Below are 15,395 nucleotides of genomic sequence, written 5' to 3'. Positions count from 1 at the left end.
AGTGCACAAGATGAAGTCATTCATGGAAGATTCATATGTTCATCCTGATGCTGTGAAGAAATCAAAGGTTAAAACTAAAGCCAAGCTCCCATTGAAGATTGACAAGAAGAGCCAACTACTTTTTTGGGGGAGCTTGTTGGGTCAATTAAGAAAAGAAAGCTATAAACCAAGGGGGAGATTGTTGGGTCAAAATATGGTTTATACTTTACTTTTCTGGGCAATTGTATTTTTCTGTAATATTTTTGGAGTTTACGGTCATGTTTACGGTCGTAAACCCATTTACGGCCAAAGTTATCCGGCCGATGTTCTCCAAGTATAAATATAGGTGTTAGGGTGAGGAGTAGAGATTGAAGAACCCTAAGGAGTGTACGGCCAGAGAGAAACTTTAGTGTGTGTTATTGTGTGTGAATCTTGTGTAAGGAACTTAATTCATATCATCAATACATTCAAGATTCAACATATTCTTCTTCTCCTTCTCTTTTATTGTGATCTGGCATCATCTGTTTGATTGGGATTCCGCACTATCAAATGGATCTGATTGATACACAGGCAGATTAGGGACTTACAATTGGTATCAGGGGAGAAATAAAAACAAAACAAAAATAATAATAATAATAATAATAAAATTAATAAAAAAAACATTAGAAAATCAGAAAATAAAAAATATGGTGTTTAATGGAATGTGCTTGCAGGAGATGTTTTGGGAAATGAAATTAGCAAGTGATAACGGGCAATCTGAATCGGGGTAACATACCTAAGTTGAATCGTGTACGCTCTGTGTTCGATGCGCTGCTAGGCACGAAAGTTTTTAAATGGACTTGACTAGGGAGAGTTGAACCTAATGAATTTAAGGACTTGACAAATTTTGACCTAGTTAGATCCGTTTAACCAGATGTCACGACGCTCGGATAGGTTGAGCAGGGAGATATACATAGGAATCTACCGGTCACATTAAATAACACGTATCTAGAACTGTGGATTCACTTCTCCTCAATGTGCGGATTCTGTCCTTAATTCCGGTTGGATGGGGCGACTGGTAAATTCCGATAAATTAGGTCTGTAGAATATCACTTTCTTTATTTCCGTCTGTTAGCCATATTTTGTTTCTGTTTTAATTTGTGTGCTAAGTTTTCTTTTAGTTTTGTTTTGTCTTGAAAAGTGATTTCAGGTGTAGATGAGACTTATGGAGTTTGTGTTGAAGATTTATGAGCCAAGGCTTCGTCCATGAGCATCGAAGAATTCTCATTCGAAGGAGCAAGAAATAAAGATCATTCTTTCAACATTCAATCCTTCAACCCCAGAAGCAAGGTGAAGCAGAAATTGAAGATTATGTGACGGATTGCATTGAAGCCTCCTCAATCAGTCTGCTGCTATCGTTGTACCTGCTGAAGTGATCCCGAAGATTTGTTCTCTCTGATGTTCTCTCTGAAGATTCTCAAGCGGAAAGCGCTATGTTTAAAGAATCAGTACGTCAAGCCTCCTCACCCAATGTGCGTTCAAAGTCAAATCTTGAAGAAAAGTTCAAGTGCTCAAGATGAAGTCATTCATTGAAGATTCATATGTTCATCCTGATGCTGTGAAGAAATCAAAGATTAAAGCTGAAGCCAAAGCTCCCATTGAAGATTGACAAGCAGAGCCAACTACTTTTTAGGGGGAGCTTGTTGGGCCAATTAAGAAAAGAAAGCTATAAACCAAGGGGGAGATTGTTGGGTCAAAATATGGTTTATACTTTGATTTTCTAGGCAAATGTATTTTTCTGTAATATTTTTGGAGTTTACGGTCATGTTTACAGTTGAGTTTACAGTCGTAAACACCTTACGGCCGTAAACCCATTTATGGCCCATGTTCTCCGGCCCATATATATATATATATATATATATATATATATATATATATATATATATATATATATATATATATATATATAGTTGTTAGGGTGAGGAGTAGAGATTGATGAAAAGAAGAGAGTACACGGTCTAGAGAGAAGAGTGTGTGTTAGTGTGTGTGAATCTCTTGTATGCGGATCATAATTCATATCAATACATACTAGATTCATATTATTCTTCTTCTCCTTCTCTTCTATTTGATCTGACATCATCCGTTTGATTGGGATTCTGCACCATCAAACGGTTTTGATTGATACACAGGCAAATTAGGGACTTACAATCCTATATTTTCCAGTAAAAGTAGTCTTCTACCAAGACCCGGTTATTTGTATGTTTGATCCTTTGAAAAAGTAAAAAGTTTTCCCAGTGAAACTATTCGTATGAAAATATAGTTTGTAGACTTCATTCATGTAAATTAATTGGGAAAAATAATGATTTACCCCAGCAGTGTCACTGTCGGCTGAATGTAATAAAATTGCAGGCTCCAGGTAGTATTAAATGTACAATACACGTTGGGGAGTCTGTTTTGCCTTTAATTCTTAATGTGTTAATTAAAGGTCCGAATGTGAACTCATATGTAACCATGCTGATTGACGATCGAATAACTGATGACCCTCCAGGTCACACGTAGTATGGTGACATTTGTCACCCCTGGGCCTAGACGGCTCGGACTGTAGCTAGCAGTCGGGATGTGGGAGTGTCTGTCCCATATAGATCTATACACAAAATGCCCGCTCTCCCTCCAGGAGACTCTGGTTACATGATGATAGCACAGTGAAGTGTCGTATCGCGAAATATTATGTCACATTCTGTTTTAGTATATTCTCTTGTATTAGTGTATAATGTACTTCTTGGTATAATGTATTAAGTGTTCTCTTGTATAGTATATAGTACCCTCGTTGTATAGTATTAATCATGTATCGACTCGTAATAGTACTAACTATAGTAAGTATCATGGTAATAATAGTAACGAGTGGAAATCCTTAACTATACCTATTATATTTAAATAGAAGTGTTAGTTGCGAGCCTTTGGTACACAAAGGTATTGAACTTGAAATGAAGGCTTTTATATCCAACACAAATATATATGATATATAACTAAGAAATCAACGACAGTCGGACAGATAACAAAGTACCCTAAGTCCACAATCAAACAAGAACAGGAAGTAAGGTGAGCTATCAGTCCTAAGTCCTTCAAGTCTTACTTATATAAATATATTGATGTAGATATGGTTTAGGAAACAAAGAAAGTTTGAAAAAGTTTGGAAATAGTTTTTATAAAAACTTTTATGTGGAAAATGAGTTAAATAAACATTTAGAACAGTTTTGTTGTCAAAGCAATTCAAAATATAGAAAATCCTTTTTAGTTGCAAGCTATAAATCACATGTGATTGATACTATAGCATGTTGGATTCAACTTGTATTCCCCCCATAAGAGCATTCAAAAACATTTGAAAGGTTAATTAACGGGTATGAACTCACTGTTTAACGTAGGATTCGAGTGTGCGATTGATATGAGTGTTGAATGTCAACGGATGCTCTAAACACAAGAGGTCCCTATTAATCATATGGAGACCCGTATATGAGTTAGAGCTAGGGTGTTTCATGACTAAACATGATGGGAAATCACCATAAAGACTTGGATTCATTAGGATTAAGTGCCCCATGTTTCGTGCTTAGTGATTCTTACAAGTTTAAGGCCAAATAAGGGTACTAAAGTGGGTATATGGTCATAAAAGTGAGTGTGCGGCTAGGGAATGCGGCTAGACTTGTGTGTGAGGCTGCACACTGGAGTGTGCGGCTGTATATAGGAGTGTGCGGCCGTACACGCCTTGTTTGAGTCATATGAGTCGATTTTGAGGGGTTTTCCAGTGTCAAACTAAGTTAGATCGATTATAGAGGCCATACCCTCACTTTGAAGGATGTTTTGCGTGTGTGCGGCCACCTGATGAAGGTGTGCGGCCGCACTCCTTCAATGTGTGAAGAACACGAAGAACACTATGAGTTTTAAGCTTAGATTCAAGTGTTTTACCTCTATGACAAGCTGAAAGATGATGTTTTTCACGTTTTTGGAGACCTTCTAAGTGTTCTTGGATGATGTTTCTAGAGAGAGAAAGTAGAGAGAGAGAGAGAGAGAGAAGGTGCAGCCAAAAGTGAATGGAAGGGGGGTCCTCTAGTATATATAGGGTCGGGTTTGAGGCTGTAAGGGGTTTGCGGTTGGGTGTGCGGCTGGCTGGCCGCACACTTCCTAACCTTTCTTAAGACCCTTATCTAAGGTAGAGTAAGCCTAAAGCATTCGTTCAGATCCAATATTTTGCTAAAAGATGCTACATTCAAGTGAGATTTGGGTATATGGATCGATTGTACAGTGTAAAAGTGTCGGGTTGTCACATCCTCCCCCGTTAGAGGGAATTTCGTCTCGAAATTAGAGTTCAAGTAGCTAAGTTAGTACAAATAACTAAGTAAAAAGATGGGGATATTTAAGTTTCATTTGATCTTCGCGTTCCCAAGTGAACTCAGGTCCTCGTTTGGCATTCCAGCGAACCTTCACTATAGGGATGCGGCTTTGTTTCATTCGTTTGACCTCTCAATCCATAATCTCCACCGGTTCTTCCACGAAGTTGAGGCTCTCGTTGATCTCGATCTCGTCGAGTGGGATTACAAGAGTCTCGTCGGATAGACACTTTTTCAAGTTTGAGACGTGGAATGTAGGATGTATGTTACTAAGCTCGCGAGGTAGATTGAGTTTGTAAGCTACGGGGCCAATTCTAGGGAGGATCTCGAAAGGCCCTATGTATCTTGGATTTAGCTTTCCACGCTTTCCAAACCGTATCATGCCTTTCTAGGGTGAGACTTTCAGAAGGACTCGGTCTCCCACTTGGAACTCCAAGGGTTTTCTTCGTTTGTCCGTGTAGCTTTTCTATCAGTCTCTAGCGGCTTTCAATCTTTCATGAATCTGAACGATCTTCTCGGTTGTTTATCGAATGGTCTTTGGACCTGTGAGAGTGCTGTCAGGAACTCATCCTTTAGCTAACTGAGTGTCACCCACCTCAGCCCAGCACATAGGGGATCTGCACTTTCGGCCGTAGAGGGCTTCGAATGGAGCTGCCTTGATGCTCGTGTGGTGACTATTGTTGTAGGAAAACTCGACAAGGGGTAAGTGGGTATCCCATGCCTTACCAAAGTCGATCACATAGGCTCACAGCATATCTTCCATAGTTTGGATAGTCCTCTCACTTTGTTCGTCGGTCTGCGGATGGTAGGATGTACTCATGTCCAACCTTGTTCCTAAGGTGCCTTGCAGTGATTGCCAGAATCTCGAAGTGAACCTACTATCCCTATCAGAGATAATAGATATAGGAACACCATGCAGTCGAAGAATCTCTTGGATGTAGATTCGTTTGAGTCTTTCCATCTTGAAAGTTTCTTTGATTGGTAGGAAGTGGGCGGATTTCATCAATCGATCGACAATTAACCAAATGGTATCGTACCCACTCGGGGATTTGGGTAATTTGGTAATGAAATCCATAGAAATCATCTCCTATTTCCACTCAGGTATCTCGGGCTGCTGGAGCAAACCTGAGGGTTTCTGATATTCGACCTTCACCTTGGCACAAGTGAGACACTTACCCACGAAGGTAGCGATCTCGGATTTCATGTTTGGCCACCAATATAACTTCTTGAGATCAAGGTACATCTTATTCGAACCTGGGTGAACGGAGTACTTTGTCTTGTGAGCTTCGTTCATTACAACCTCCTGGTAACTACCGAACTTTGGGGTCCAAATCCGGTTCATGAAACAATAAACTCCGTCTCCTCTGATCTCAAGATTCTTATCCATTCCCCTCAAAGCTTCGTTTAACACGTTCTCTGGTTTTAGGGCTTCCATTTGGGCTTCTCGGACTTGTGCGGATAAGTGAGAATGGATGGTCATTGTCAGTGATTTGACCCTCCACCAGAATATTCTTTCCGACTTAGGGCCTCTGCTACTACATTGGCTTTACCCGGGTGATAACGAATTTCGCATTCGTAATCATTGAGTAGCTCGACCCATCGTTATTTCCTCATATTAAGCTCCTTCTGGTTGAGTATGTGTCGGAGGCTTTTGTGATCGGTGTATATCGTGCTCTTCGTACCGTACAGATAGTACCTCCAGATCTTTAGAGCGAACACAACTGCTCCTAATTCAAGATCGTGTGTGGTGTAGTTGACCTCGTGTGTCTTTATGTCACACCCCGAAAACCAAAGGCGGAAATATTTCCGGGGCGGACTCCACGTTGAGTATCAAATCCAATGCACATAGTATGCAAAGTAAACAACCATTAAATTACATATAAAAGTTTACATTTGTTTTAAAAGTAAAGTTGTACAAGTGTGATACATAGTATATATGAACAAAATTAAGACATGACTTCAATGCACTCCATCTTCGACAAAAAGGATCATTGGGTACCTGTCTAATGCAGACCTGAGCATAAAAGCAGTTTAAAAATCAGTATAAAGCTGGTGAGTTCATAAGCGGTTTTGTTTTCTGAAATTGTACGAGTTCCTTTCTGTTTCTGAAAAAGTTACACCCAAGAAAATCCCATATTTTCTTGAAAGTTGGTTATCGAATCAAAAATGTAATGTAAAAGATGTACACTGAAAAACATGTTTACCCTTGTGAATTGTAAAGTTTAGTTATTTGAGTTATTACATGTTTCTGGTTATGTACAAATGTTATCCCAGGAAAATCCCATATTTTCCTAAATGTGTGTGAATTGTTACCGAATCTGAAAGTAATGTACAAGTATCTACAATACTTAAAGTGTGTGTGTGGAGTCTCCTGAAATTCTGATTACCCTTAAATGTACATTAGTTTTAACACATATATAAAACTAATAATTAAGTGTAAAGTGTTCATAATCTAGATTACGAGTTCCATAACCATACTACAGACTAGATATGACTCGGACCAGGGCCAGTATCTTTTTATGACTTTCGTCACCCTTGAACCTTTCGGTTCGGCTGTAGCTAGCAGCCAGGTACGGGATAGTCAGTCCCGTATAGATCTATACACTCAAGTCATGCTTCCTATCTAAGAGATTCTGGTTACGGATGCAGTCCTCCACTCGAGTATCTCTGTGGAGTGTTCATCGAGGACGTGTCTCCAATCTTAATGATGAGTTGAAAAACTCTTTGATCGTTAGATCTTCAAACAGGTTAATCAGAAAAATACTAACAGAAGGATTAAACACAAGAATGAATCAAAATATGTCGAATGCTTCAATCGATTCACGCCTCATCAGAGCTCGACTAAGAACTTCCGCTGTAGAGGCTATTTAGGGTTACAATCAAAACAAAAGTATCGCTGATAATAATAGACTCTCCAAATCTTACGTAATAAGATGCATGCAAGCATCTATATAAACTAAACCCTAGAATATAAAATCACGGATGGACAGGCCCAATCCGGATACAAAATTGGACTAAAGAACGATCCCAAGACGCAACACCCAATGGACCCTACAATCTCCCCCTTTGCGTCAATTGGAGCGAGACTCTACTTCGGCTTGCCGGGTCCAACTGCAGGAACTTTCTTTGTGGTTTCAAACATACGAGGAATGAGAGCTAGGATGGTTTGTCTGAACCGAATGTACCACTGGATCATGTCATCAAAATATTTCTTGTCATCTGCAGAGTTCTGCTTGCATCGATTGATGATTCCCAGAACATGTTCCAAGCATGTAGTGGTATACAGATGCTTTTCTGCCAAGGCGAACAGACATTTTTGGCCTTCGTTCCTTGTGAACATGACAGAGTTCCGCTTCGGGTCAATTCTTCCCATCTGCATCATATTTAAATCACTTGCAGAACCAACAGGAGAGATGGTAGGCTTTTTCTTGAAAATACTTGCGATCTCCTGATCCATCTTGGCGACCTCCATGATGTAGCAAACCAGCATCTGTAACATCTCGAGTTTAGGAGTGCAAGTTCAGGGTTCAAAGTGAAAATGTATAAGGGCAACTTGGCGAGTCCATGGGTGGAATCGGCGAGTAGAGTCGCGACTTTGGTCGCGTGTTAAGTGGCCAACTCGGCGAGTCGGCGGCTGGACTCGGCGAGTTGGTGCTGGGCGAGGAGAACCCTAATCTCCGGGGTTTGCCCCTATTTAAAGGATGTTATGCCTTCTCTTCAACCTCTATTTACCCTGAGAGTTCCAGAGAAAACCCTAAACGTGAGAAACTCCATTATTGAGAGGATTGAAGCTTGGAAGAAGGAATTTGTGAAGAGAAGTTGGAGGAATTCGAGGATAGCACCAAGAGGGCTTGTGGATCTGAAATCTACATTAGTTTAGGCTCATCTTTGGGGTAAGGATCCTCTGTTTTGAACCCTTTTTCCCTTATTGTCATCCATCGTGGTTGTTTTGGGGTTTTTGGAGGATTTCATGAGTCATTTCGGGATTGGAAGATGGATTTGAGGATGCTACCTCAGATCTGGAGTAGTGATGATCCAAAATCGCATAAAGTCCCTGTTGATAAGTGATTGGTGAAACTATCTTGTCCCAAACCCAAACCCTAAAGTGTAATATTCCTAGATCTCTTTGGATTCACGTAAAGTTCGCCACTTTACGTGATGGATGGTTTGTAGGAGGCTAGATCTACGTTTTGGATCAATTGCATGGCCTGGAAGGTTCTGTTTGTGATAAGTTATAAACTAACTTGAAGATCGATTAGATCTTTATAACAGGTAAAATAATAAATACGAAAACAGCAAATAACACAAGAATGGATCAACGTGTGTCGAATGATTAATCAACAATCCTCAGCAGAGCTCGATAAAGAACTTCCGCTGTAGAGGATTTAGGGTTACAAGAACGATAAAGAAATAATGCTCTGATCTATCGTGATAATCTTTTCTATCGTTATCAAAAAATCATCTGTTTAATATGCATGCAAGCATATATATTTATACTAAACCGGAGTTACAAAACTGGACTAATAAGCGAGCCCAATAGACGCAATACATCAAACCGCTACCCAACAATCTCCCCCTTTGCGTCAAATTGGAGCGAGATTACTTCTTCTTGCTTGGGCCAGCAGTGGGAACCTTCTTCTTGACAGTATCAAACAGACGTGAGATAAGCGCAAGGATCGTCTGTCTGAACCGAATGTACCATTGTATCATGTCGTCAAAATACTTGATATCATCCGCTGTATTTTCCTTGCATCTGTGGATGATCCCCAACACATGCTCTAGGCAAGCAGTGGTATAAAGATGTTTATCAGCTAAGGCAAAAAGACATTTCTGTCCTTCATTCCTAGTGAACATGACTGAGTTTCGCCTCGGGTCAATTTTGCCCATCTTCATTTGGTTCAGATCACTGGCCGAGCCAACAGGAGATATTGTTGGTTTCTTCTTGAACACGCTTGCAATCTCCTGATCCATCAGTGCAACTTCCATGATGTAGCACACCAGCATCCTCTTGAGATGGTCAATGATCGGACCATATTCAGCTTCATTAGTCAGAAGGATGTTGTGCAGGATGATCCAATCATGGGGATTGAGGTTCGGAAGATCTGCTAAAGAAATGGCATGTTCGGTTTTGGCAGATCCCCTAAGCACCTTGAACCGAACGTTTATGAACTTCCCTTCAGTGTATGGTTTCAAGACCCGAACGTTGATAATCTTCTGAGCGCTCCAGGTTTGATATTGGGGTTGAGCAGCCTTCAGATAAAATTCAATTAAGTCCCGATCAACCTTGGGATGAGGATGAGGGAACTCTGCAACGTTGGAGAAGGCGTGAAAGATGAACGCCTTTCGGGTCAGTGGCATGTCGAACTGAGAGTCGACAGTATTGGAACAGTCAAAAGAAATAATTGGTTCCAGCCACAAGATGCTCGGAGTGTCGATTGCTTCCTTTATCATCCTCTCGCGAGTCCAAGCAGGAAAAAGAGTTTTCCTACTCTCGAGAAGGTCGTGGGCTTCCTTCTGTTTGCGTTTAGCTTCTTCAGCTTCTTTTGCCACACGAGCACTATCATCTGCATCATTGCGTTGACTTTTACGTTTCAACAAGTCGGCAATGGTTTCTTGGTCATCTTCCTCTTCACCCTCAGCAATCTTCTTGCCTTTGTCTTTCACACCCGAACCAGAGGCTTGGTCTACAGGAGGAGGTTTGGTTGTGTGAGTTGCCTTTGAGGAATGAGGTGGTTGAGATACAGACTCCTTTTCTTCCCCTTGTTTCGGAATGGACGCGAAATCGGGTAGCCCTTCAATTTTGCTTAACAGGTCTAGGGCAGGAGCGAGCTTCTCTGCAAGGGTACGCCTCACAGAATGATTAAGTATAGGATCATGTGCTTCGAGGATGTTGGAGATGGCTGAGTGGACATCCGAAACACACGTCTTGATGACCTCCCGTTCGGACCGAAGAGTGTCAATTTGTTGTTGAGAATGGGAGAGTTGAGCACTCTTGACTTTCAGGGCAGTGGTCTTCTTTGCCAAAACATCCATCAACGAGTTCTCAGCCGCCAAATCTTCTTGAAGCTTTGAGAGACGCTCGTCAATAGAAGCATGAAACGCTGAGTTGTCGTCTGTAAGCGATTGACGAAGTGAAGCAAAGGAGTTCAACTCAGTAGAGACAAACGTGGCCAACTGTTGAACAATTGGTTCCAACGTAGTCTTGGTGGCATCAGCACTCTCCTGTAAAGACTTTAACAGGGTAGAGGCATCAGAAAATAGTTTATCGACTTTTTCGGTCGCAGCCTGAAGGCTTTCGTTGAGGCATCGATGGCGGTGGTTGCAGAAGCGACAAAGTCTTGCTGAGCCCTTGAGAAAGCATCAACAATCTTTTGAATAACAGCTTCAGAGAGGGATGATTGAGACGTAGAGGAAGAGGCAATGAGCAAGTCGACCTTGTCATGGAGCTCCTTAAGATGTTTCTTTGTGACCAGAGCGTCAGCATCATCATCGCTCTGCACCTGAAACGGACTGTAGTAGACCGAATCAAACATCATGTTTTCCCCGCCAAGGAAAGGGTCTTCTCCGTCAGAGGCGTGACCAGGAGATGGTGGTGGTGGTGAAGCTGGTGGTACAGTTGTATGGGTAGGTTCAGGTTGGGTTGTTTCGGGTGTAGGTGTAGGGGTAGGTTCGGGTGCTTTTTGGGTTTCGGTGGTGTTTATGGTTTTGGGTGCTGGTGGAGGTTCGGTTGCATCAGTATGAACCCCCGTATCAGATACGTTGGCTCTAACATTTGCAGTGGTTGTTGTAGTGGCGTCGGTGAATATTGGTGGTGGCATTGGGATTGAGGTGTTTGGAATGTGGGTAAAGGGGTTTATGGTGGAAATGGAAGTAGGAATAGTTTTAAGAGGAGAGGGAATTGGAGAAGGAGGGATTTGAATCTCAGGGGTAGGTGATCTGGGTGGTGTGTTGCTTCGTGGAGAGCCGTCAGAATCCGAACTCTCACCCTCTGACTCACTGGATGACGAAGCGATAACCAGCTTTCTCCTGGATTGAGTTTTTCGCCTCTTTTGCTGCGGAGACTGAGCAGCTTTTGTGGGTTTCCTCTTCTTAGGAGAAGGGCCTTTAGCCCCTTTCGCCACCTGTTTACCTTTGTCAGCCTTTTTGCCTCTTGGAGCAGGCTTGTCGGCGTCATGGATCGATTTCAACATCTCCGGTGTGAGATCCCTCGGACCAGAACGCTTGAATTCTTTGTAGGTTCTGATAATCCGGCTGTCAGCTAGAACGTCAGCATACAAAGATTCCGGAATGGAACCATTGAAGGGAAATTTGGAAGCATCTGAGACGATGATCTTCGTGGTATGAAATGTACCAATCGAAGACATCGGTGCACCGGCGACAGTGGGGACGTTGTACTTGTCCATTACCCACTTCGTAACCAAGGTCCAAAACCTAGCATAAGACACCTCTGAATGCCGTGAAGAAGAGGAGAGACTCTGGATGAGTTGTTGCCAAAGAATAGACCCATAATCAACATTGATGCCATTGTAGACACCATACAAGATGGACAGAAACAGTCAACTGGAACCATCAGAGCCAGAACTCCTTTCAGAAAGGCCTTTGAATAACATAGTGAACAACCTGTTCCACTGTGGCGGCAAGCACGACTTCTTGAATTTAGCAACGGAAGTAAGCACCTCCGTATAACCCATGTTGTAAAACATATTGAACAGGTGCCCCATTGGAATTGTCTCTGGATTAACCCTCGTAGGGTCAGCTTCAAACCCTAATAGGGAGCAAAATCGTTGCTTGGAAATCAACGCTTTGTGATGAGAAATTTCAAAGAAGATCCTTTCAACCACTTTGTCGTAATGAGCAATCGCATAGATTTGCGACAGGAACTCCATTGGAACTGATTCCGCCCTTGAAAGTGCAGGAGCGATTGGCGAGAACTTCAAACATTCGATGATGGGGAACATGTAGGAATCATAGACATGAGGGGTTAGATCGATAATGAGGCATTGTTGAGGGCGAATGGGAAGAATGTGGGATGTGGCGTGAACAGAAGATGAATCTGCCATTGTTGAAGAGAGTGAAGAAGATGATGAACAGTTACGGTTTAAAGATTTCTTGCGCTCTGGGAATTTTGATTGCAGTAAAGAGGTAAATGGTAGAGGATGTTGCCTTTTATACTGGGGTTTAAGGAGAGAGAAAGATCTTCCCAAATCTTCTATCGAAATACGAAGAGTTTTTCCAGAGGTTCACTGATGCGTGACAGTTAGGGTAACCGATGATCACGCATGAGAGAGAGTGTTAGATCCCTGAGAACACGCCTCCCATCAAGCGCCGTTTGAAGATAAACCGTTTCAGATTCGCACGCGCCCTTTCTGTGCCATTTGGAGAAGAACCGTTTCAAATTCACACACGCGTCTGCGACGTCATTTGGAGATTAGACGTTTCAAATTCACACGCGTTCCCTTTTACGCCGTTTGAAATCAAATCGATTAGACTCCCGCCTGAGTCAGCAACTCTTCAGCTTATCCCTGTAAAGTGTAACGATATCTTTTGAACAAAACGCCCACGTGGATGAAAATTGACCACAGCTTATAATTAACCACCAATCCAATCAAAAAGCCTGTAATTATTAGAACCAGAATTTTGGAAAATCAAAGATTTTCGTGCTAAGGGTGTAAAAGAAAAGAAATAAAGCAATCCTTTTTAGGAAAAATTGTGATGTCAATAAAGACATAAAACAAATGATCCCGGGCACGAATCTCTTCCTTCAAGGTCAAGAGAGACCTTAAAGTGTTAGTGTGGTTTCCCGTTGAATAACGATCAAACACTTATTAAGAAGTGTTGAAAGGCTTCTTTTAATTAAGCTTTTTAGGGTGGCTTTTGCTTTGATTCAATAGTCCTAATCTTGAAATAAGATAGAAAGTGAACAAAGTACTTGTGAGACCGGTGTAGTCTGTTGAACAAGTAGGTTTGTAATAATTTTAAATTAGCTGGGAAATATAAAATCTCAACAAAAAAATTAAAAACTGGATCCCAAGGGAAGAAATGTTATGGTTTTTAACAATTTCATAGGAATCACACAAAAGAAAATTTTGAGACTTCATGAAGATACGTCCGTCAATTCATTAGTGAAAACTAGAGCAATATAATTGTTCACCGTCAATTCAGATTGGGTATTGAATTTTGGGTTTCACTCAGCTCGTAGTGGCACGAAACTAAGATCATAAACGCAGTTTTTGAGTAACCATAAACCTCAGTGGTAATTTCTGAGAGTCTTAAGAGTTACGTTTGTGAAACGAATTTAATGGAGAAATGCAATAGAGATGGTGTAAGAAATCAAAGTAGCTCTGCTGTGAAAAATAGAACCAAGCAGAAAACTCTTATCTCATGTGAGAAGAGAGTTAGGTAGCTCACGATTAGAATAAATGTGATAGCCTAATTGGGAAGACAAGGTTTGTGTATACCAAGTCATTAAGGCTATTATTCAGAATCTGATGAGGCTTTGGGCACATACAGCAGCATGCTTCTAGGGACACTTAACTAATTCCACAATTTCCCCATAAACAAACACACAAATAAAATTAAAGCCAAAAAGTAAATAAAGAACAAAATATTTATGGAGTTTATGATATTAGAAGAAAAGAAATATTTTTGGAATTTTTGATATATATATAAAAAAATGATAAATAATAAAATAAAATAATAAAAAAAAATAAGACTGAGAAAGAAAATAAAAAGATAAAAAAAACTTTGGAACCGAACCCGAGCGATCGGTTGATTTCGGTTGTGAAAAATTTTGAAAAACCGAACCCGAGCGTTCGGTCGGTTTCGGTTTTGGAAAATTTTTGAAAACCGAACCCGAGCGTTCGGTTGTGAAAATTTTTGGAAAACCGAACCCGAGCGTTCGGTTGGTTTCGGTTTTGAAAAATTTTGAAAAACTGAACCCGAGCGTTCGGTCTATTTCGGTTACCGAAGAAATTAGATTTTCAAAAAGTAAATACTTTTGACAATAAGATAAATAATTTTGGAACAATTTTACATGAAATTTACAACCGAGAAAACTACCTTTAATTGATGAGCGAAAGGCAGATTATTCAACCGAACCCGAACGTTCGGTCTATTTCGCTTCTTACGTTTGAGTTTGAGAGGTAGTTTGTGGTACTGACTCTGATTCCATCATACCTAGCCCTTGTAGAATTTGGTTGAACGATGCTTCAGGAAGGGCTTTGGTGAAGACATCAGTCAGTTGATCAGTGGTTCTAACAAAGTGAATTTCAACGTTTCCATCTTCCACATGATCTTTAATGAAGTGATACCTTAGTGCTATGTGCTTAGTCTTGGAGTGTTGCACTGGGTTATGAAAGATCCTAATTGCACTTTCAGAGTCACAATATAGTGGGATCTTTTTCATATTGAGTCCATAGTCTCGGAGTTGACTCTGGATCCAAATCACTTGAGAAGTGCAGGATGCAGCTACAATGTATTCAGCTTCAGCTGTAGACAGAGACACACACGTTTGTTTCTTTGATTGCCAGCTAACCAACTTCCCGTCAAGGAATTGGCAGCCGCCAGTGGTGCTTTTCCTGTCTAGTCCACAACCTCCAAGGTCTGCATCTGAGTAGGCCTGAACGAAGAAGCCCGAGTTGGATGGATACCATAGACCTAAAGAGGTAGTTCGCTTGAGATATCGTAGAATGTTCTTCACTGCAAGCATGTGAGGTTCGTGTGGGTTCACCTAAAATCTAGCACAGTAACAAACAGAGAACATTATGTCAGGCCTGCTAGCAGTAAAATACATCAGAGAACCGAACATCTGGCGATAAAGCGTAATATCAACTGCCGATTTATCTAAGGATGGAGTGAGCTTGGTGCCGAACGCTATTGGAACTTTGACCTTTGAATCTCCCATAATGCCAAATTTTTCTAGAAGAGTCTTCGTGTAAGCTTCCTGATTAATAAAGATGCCTTCGGGTCCCTATCTAATATTTAAACCAAGGAAAAAGTTAATTGGACCCATTGAGCTCATTTCAAATTTAGTCTCCATCAGCTTTCTGAATTCAT

The sequence above is a fragment of the Lactuca sativa genome, chromosome 3, assembly GCF_002870075.4.
Source record: "Lactuca sativa cultivar Salinas chromosome 3, Lsat_Salinas_v11, whole genome shotgun sequence".
Classification (NCBI taxonomy): Eukaryota; Viridiplantae; Streptophyta; class Magnoliopsida; order Asterales; family Asteraceae; genus Lactuca; species Lactuca sativa.
This window is presented reverse-complemented; position numbering follows the sequence as displayed.